The sequence below is a fragment of the Amblyraja radiata genome, chromosome 30 (genome assembly GCF_010909765.2).
Source record: "Amblyraja radiata isolate CabotCenter1 chromosome 30, sAmbRad1.1.pri, whole genome shotgun sequence".
Taxonomy (NCBI): Eukaryota; Metazoa; Chordata; class Chondrichthyes; order Rajiformes; family Rajidae; genus Amblyraja; species Amblyraja radiata.
The window spans coordinates 5123691-5129960 of record NC_045985.1 but is presented as its reverse complement, the minus strand read 5'-3'; positions in this window follow the sequence as shown (position 1 = coordinate 5129960).

Here is a 6270-nt window from a genome sequence, read left to right as displayed (position 1 = left end):
AACACCTGATCTTTATCACATTTGACCGCTTTTCCTCGCTGCTGGCTACATTTGCATTTCTTCCTTAAAAGGAAGCAGCCACTTTGCCGAATTGCTGCCGACTTGCAGTTACTGAGCATCGCCTCTGTGTGGCGCTGCTCCACCACCGACGTTTCATTCACCGAAGTTGGATACAAAATGCTGGAGTAACTCAGCTGGTTAACTCAGGCAACATCTCTGGAGAGAAGGAATACCTGTACTGAGAGTCAGTGGAACGGGAAACGAGAGATATCCTCGTAGTGGCTATCCCTCGAGGTCGAGGATGATGGTTCTGTTGTTTTTATGGAGATATAGGCGGTACATAGAGCAAATGAATGAAAGATTCGCAAAAGCGGGAGGAATCACAGAGGCAGCGAGAGAGGGTGTTGCAGAACTCTCATTGGAGAGAGGAGGATGTCGCGGCGAATCCAATCCATCGCTCCTGCCCGCTCCGTGCCTCGGCACCCCAACAGGACCCACAGAACCAAGGCCCTTAACGCCACCAGTAACGCGAGGTCACAGACTGTGCAACAGGTCTCATCCAGTTAAAACAAGGAACTTGGTTCTTGGTTCTTGGTCCTCCAAAATATTCCAAATGGAAGTTAAACTGGAGGTGGCGGAAGGTGGACTTCAGGGCGACTACGGGCATCAGTCGTTGACGTTCGCAGTCGCCGAAATAAATCGCAAAGTGGGACAGGCCCTTTAAGCAAATAAAGATTCTTGGAAAAGAAGAGCTACCTTAAATTTAGTTGAGTCGGGTTAGGTAACTAGGGTGTTGGGGGGGGGGGGGGGGAGAATGAATTGCTGTACACATCTGTATTAGTAGCTGGTATCTCAAATTGGATCGAATGCCCTCTTCTGCTCCTAATAGGTCTGGTGTAGGTTTGGTATATCGAGCTGACCATGTAACATTTGTAAAAACGGGTCAAATGGTGAGCTTTACTTTTGTCTTCGAGAGGGTTCCAGCCCGACCAGTTAATTCATAAGTTTGGTAACACTCGCTTCTCTCTCATAGGTATTTGCAACAAATCAAACTGCCTGTGCATATTATTAGTAGAAACTAAGAACTGCAAATAAAATGTGTAAGAAGGAACTGCAGATGTTGGTTTACACCGAAGATAGACACAAAATGCGGGAGTAACTCAGCGGTTCAGGCAGCGTCTCTGGTGAAATGGAATAGGTGACATTTCAGGTCGAGATACTTCATCCGGCTGAGAGTCGGGGAAGGGGAAACTAGAGGTATGGGAAGGTGCAGAACAATCAGAGCCTGCGTCGATGATTCAGGATAGGTGGAGCCCATAGTGGACTGGGGACGCGGTGATATCCAAGGAATACAAATGGTGAAATTAGTAAGAGGGTTAGGGTGGAGATGGGGAGAGAGGGGATGCTCTATCATCTTTGGTTTGTACGGTACCTGAAAGGGGGTGGACAAATATAATCGCTGCCTTCAATTCCTTGCGAGTGGTGGCACTGAATGCGGACCTGGGGGTGACATGACCTCCACTTGCATGGAGACAGACAGTCTGAAGGCGGATCTGGGTGGAAAATGCAGCTCTTGCTTACTGCCCCCCACAACCCACTTGCCAGATACAAAACTCGAGGGTTTAGAGGAGGTCACTCGAAAGTCAAGTCAAGTCAAGTCACATTTATTTATATAGCACATTTAAAAAACAACTCTCGTTGGCCAAAGTGCTTTACATTCGTTATAAGAATAGTATAAACAAACAAACTACATATATACATACATGTAGTCCTCGCTCAGTGGACGTCACGAAAGGCTCGGGAGTACAGATAAGTTTTTAGTCTGGACTTAAAGGAGTCGATGGAGGGGGCAGCTCTAATGGGAAGAGGGATGCTGTTCCACAGTCTAGGAGCTGCAACCGCAAAGGCGCGGTCGCCCCTGAGCTTATGCCTGGACCGCGGGATGTTCAGTAACCTGAAGTCGGCCGATCTGAGGGAACTGGAAGTGGTGTGGTGGGTGAGCAGACGTTTAATGTAGGTGGGGGCAAGCCGATTGAGGGTTCTGTAGACATAGAGGAGAAGGGCGAAAGGGAAGAAGTTGCAGACTTGAAGAGTCACCGTCTATCTGGAACGCGGGGGACGCAAGGAGAATCGCTGCTTTCATTTCTTTAGGATTGGTGGCAACAATGGGACCTGCCAGACAGGTCATTTAATTGATCCTGGTCTCCTGGTCCATTCTCACTCCCAGATATTCATCCCCCACCCCCCCCCCTCCTCCTCACCCCCACCCTCGCCCCCCCCCCCCCCCCCCCCACCGAAGAAGGCATTGCTGGAATGAAAGTAATTAACAAACAAAAAACGAGGAATGCCAGAAAGGGCTTTTGTTTTCCTTTTACACAGCGATTGTTTTTGCTTTGGAGAAGAAGAAAAGGCCGGTGCACGCAGAGGTCACAATGTCATTCAAAAGTCAAGGGGATCTCTACTTTAAAGCGAGAATAATGAATTTCTAGAGGGAGATGGTTTGTACAATACTCGAAAGGGGGTGGACAAATATAATCGCTGCCTTCAATTCCTTGCGAGTGGTGGCCCTGAATGCGGACCTGGGGGTGACATGACCTCCACTTACATGGAGACAGACAGTCTGAATGCGGACCTGGGGGAAAATGCAGCTCTTGCTTCCATCGCTACCCCCCCCCCCCCCCCCCCCCCCCCCCCGCAACCCACTTGCCAGATACACAACCAGAACTTCTCCCTTATACCTCTCTCTGCAAGACCAAGTAAATAGAGTCGCTTTTATTATCAGCAATTATGTCACTGTTAAAATGTAGAAGTCGGCTCTCGACCCGAAACATGATCTGTGCATATTCTCCAGAAATGCTGCCTGACCCGCTGAGTTACACCAGCACTTAGTGTCTATCTTTTGTGTAAACCAGCATCTGCCATTCCTTCTTATCTCAACCTTTTGCCTGGCCCGCTGTCTTACTCCATCACTTCGTGTTTTGATTTATAAATCTTAGGACATTTTATAATCAATTAGGGAGTTCAAAACAGTGAAGGAATAGCCTACATATCTGTGGTTGTTAAATATTTAAAATAGGTATGTGCTGTACTCGAAAGGGAAGAAGTTGCAGACGTGTAGAGTCACCGTATATCTGGAGTGGGGGTGGGGAGACAAGGAGAATCGCTGCTTTCATTTCTTTGGGATTGGTGGCCACCAAATGCGGACCTGGGAGAAACACGACCTTCACTTACATGAGAACAATGAGTTTAAGAGTTTAGGATAGTCCCATTTCAGTTTAAGGGAGTCATAGTAACCCCCGCCTAGAACGAGAAGTCACTTGTACTTACATCCCCCCCCCCTCTTCTTTCTCGTGTAACCAGTTCCACAGTTCTCCACATTGTTTGTCTTTTGAGATCACACCTTCCCGAGCCAACAATGGGACCTTCCAGACAGGTCATTTAATTGATCCTGGTCTCCTGGTCTTTTCTCACCCCCAGCTCTTCACCCCCCCCCCCCCTCCCCACCACCACCACCCCACCCAAAGAAGGCATTGCTGGAATGAAAGGAATTGACAAACAAAAAACAAAGAAAGCCATAAAGAGCTTTTGATTTCCTTTCACACAGCGATTGTGAACACTAAGCACACTACAAAAAAGAGCTATTCGTATAGTAAACAATGTAGGATATCATGAACACACCAATATACTGTATTTAAAATTACACACCTTAAAGATTAAGGATCTGGTAGAATTTTAGACTGCACAAATAATTTATAAAGCAAAAAATAAACTGCTACCTGTAAACATACAAAAACTGTTCAAAGACAGAGAGGGGGGTTATAACTTTAGAGGGAAACTAAACTTGAAACAGCATTATGCTCGGACCAATTTAAAAAGTATGTGTATTTCCATTTGTGGGGTGGTTTTGTGGAATGGTCTTGACGAAACGATTAAACAAAGTATGAATATAATGCAATTAAAAAAAATGTACAAAAGATATATCTTTGAAAAGTACAGTAATGGGGAAGGAGAATGTAAATCTCACAGATGTTAATGGTGCTTGTTCTGATTGTTCATTTTTTCTTAATAGCTTGATTGGAGTAGTTTTATTTGAATTGTCTGTTTAGTTTATTTTATTGAATTTTGCATTTGTTAATGGTGAAGAATGGGGGTAGGACTTGACAAGCATAGGCTTCTTCCTATCCCTTTTCGAACGAGTCTAATATGTATTATGTTGAAATTGGCTTTTGATTTTTTAATTTATGTATGTACATATATGTTATGTATATGTGTATGTGTGTATATGTGTATATGTATGTATGTATATATGTACATGTATATGTATGTATGTATGCATGTATGTATGTGTGTATGTATTTATGTATATATATATGTATATATATAATTTTCCTTTTATTTATCCATTTTCATCTTTTCTTTTCTTCTTCTTTTTTTCTTTTTTTTTAATCGTTCGAAATAAAGATAAAGAAAGATATCATTGTTGTGCTTTGGAGAAACAAAAATGCCGGTGCACGCAGAGGTCACAATGTCTTTCAGAAGTCAACGGGATCTCTACTTTAAAGCGAAAATAATGAATTTCCAGAGGGGGGTGGTTTGTACGGTACTCGAAAGGGGGTGGACAAATATAATCGCTGCCTTCAATTCCTTGCGAGTGGTGGCCCTGAATGTGGACCTGGGGGTGACATGACGGCTACTTACATGGAGACAGACAGTCTGAATGCGGACCTGGGGGAAAATGCAGCTCTGCTTACAGCCCCGGCTCCAACGCCCCCTCCCTCCCACTACCCACTTGCCAGATACAAAACCACAACCAAAGATCATTGACCATAACATCTCCCTTGTCCTACTCTCTGCGAGACCAAGTCAACAGAGTGGCTGAAGAAGGGTTTCGGCCGTAACGTTGCCTATTTCCTTCGCTCCATAAATAATGTAGAGAGCATAGGAACTGGTAAAATGACAAGGAGGGGGGGAGGGAGAGGGGGAAGTGTAAGAAATTATTTAAAGTTAGAGAATTCAATGTTTAAAAAAAACCCAAATTAAACTTTATTCAAGGAAGAAAATATGTACAATACCGAAACCCTGCAAGAAATTCGTCCGACATTCTCGGTGGCTATACGTACATTCAATACTGTTTACACAAACTTCACTCCCTCCTCCTTCTTTCTCGTGTAACCAGTTTCACAGTTCTCCACATTGTTTGTCTCTTGAGATCACCTTCCCACATTCAACAATGGGACCTGCCAGATAGGTCATTTAATTGATCAAAAGGGAACTGCAGATGCTGGAATATCGAAGGTACACAACCTTGCTGGGGAAACTCAGCGGATGCAGCAGCATCTATGGAGCGAAGGAAATAGGCGACGTTTCGGGCCGAAACCCTTCTTCAGACTGATGGGGGGTGGGGGGGGAGAAAGAAGGAAAAGGGGAGGAGGGGGAGGAGCCCGAGGGCGGGCAGATGGGAGGGTGGGAGGAGACAGCTAGAGGGTTAAGGAAGGGGAGGAGACAGCAAGGGCTAGCAAAATTGGGAGAATTCAATGTTAATGCCATACGGACGCAAGGTCCCCAGACGGAATATGAGGTGCTGTTCCTCCAATTTCCGCTGTTGCTCACTCTGGCAATGGAGAAGACCCAGGACAGAGAGGTCGGATTGGGAATGGGAGGGGGAGTTGAAGTGCTGAGCCACTGGGAGTTCAGGTAGGTTATTGCGGACTGAGCGGAGGTGTTCGGCGAAACGATCGCCCAACCTACGCTTGGTCTACCCGATGTAAATCAGCTGACATCTAGAGCAGCGGATGCAGTAGATGAGGTTGGAGGAGATACAGGTGAACCTTTGTCGCACCTGGAACGACTGCTTGGGTCCTTGAATGGAGTCGAGGGGGGAGGTGAAGGGACATGTGTTGCATTTCTTGCGGTGCTGTCTCCTCCCACCCTCCCATCTGCCCGCCCTCGGGCTCCTCCTCCTCCTCCCCTTTTCCTTCTTTCTCCCCCCCCCCCACCCCCCATCAGTCTGAAGAAGGGTTTCGGCCCGAAACGTCGCCTATTTCCTTCGCTCCATAGATGCTGCTGCACCCGCTGAGTTTCCCCAGCAATTTTGTGTACCTAGGTCATTTAATTGATCCTGGTCTTCTGGTCTTTTCTCACTGCCAGCTCTTCACCCTCCCCCCTCACCCCCAACCACCACCCCACCCAAAGAAGACATTGCTGGAATGAAAGGAATTGACAAACAAAAAACGACGAATGCCAGAAAGGGCTTTTGATATCCTTTCACAC